This window comes from Rhagoletis pomonella, unplaced genomic scaffold (assembly GCF_013731165.1).
Source record: "Rhagoletis pomonella isolate Grant_MI unplaced genomic scaffold, Rhpom_1.0 Rhpom_scaffold_00013, whole genome shotgun sequence".
In the NCBI taxonomy this organism is placed as follows: Eukaryota; Metazoa; Arthropoda; class Insecta; order Diptera; family Tephritidae; genus Rhagoletis; species Rhagoletis pomonella.
In genome coordinates, this window is record NW_023458567.1 from 15,572,154 (window position 1) to 15,573,158 (window position 1,005).

The window sequence follows — 1,005 nt, forward strand, 5'->3', positions numbered from 1 at the left end:
GACTAGCACATTTCAGATTTTTGCGTGGAAGACTAGCACATTTCAGATTTTCGCTTGGAAGAGTAGCATATTTCAGATTGTTAAGCCGCGAAAACTGCACGTCTCCGGTTTAAAGTAAATCATAAAAGCATAATATATATTGAAAATTCAAACGTTTATTCTATATTTCTTTAATTGTATTATGAAAATCATGAAATTCAGACGGTATATACCGTTTACTAATCATTTGTTGAATATCATCCACTTTTCTTTTTTTTAAAGGTATTTTTCCCTTGTAAGCTTTAGGCAATTCACAGTGTTTCATGGTTGACCATTGAACATTTTTTTTCATTAGGTTCAACTTCTCCTCGCTTTGCATAAAGTCGTATTTTACTGCCATGTCTACTTGATTTTTGCTATTTTTTATTGTAATTTTCCGTACATGTGATATCTTAATTTTTTGCCAGTGAAAATATTTGGACAGTTCTTCGAAGGAAAATATTTCATTTGCGTTTGCGTTGTTGAAAATTTGTTGAGTTTTTTTAGTATTCTCCTGGGCTTTAAACTTGGGCCAATATGGATTTTTTTAAGAGAATTAACTTTATTTTAATTGAAGGTTTTTTAAGTAAATAAATAAACATAACATAAATAATATCACTTTGAAACGGGGTCCGCTTGATATGATACTGTATGTATATGTTTTTTCGTATTTATTTATAAATAAAGATTCCCTGAGAAAGACGCGAATGTCGAAAGGTGTAGGAGGAAAAATAAACGTTTATTTTACTTGTAATAACCGGCCAAAAGGCTCCATATACAACACTAAACTTTCAGCATGACCGAAGAAAAATAATTATAGTATAAACATACATATTTATGTAACTTTTTTTTTTAACGGCTGCTACAACCTTATATGAACTGCCTTGCGTATCCCTCTTCCACACAAAAATCTGAAATGTGCTAGTCTTCCAGGCAAATCACGAAATGTGCTACTCTTCCACGCAAAAATCTGAAATGTGCTAGTCT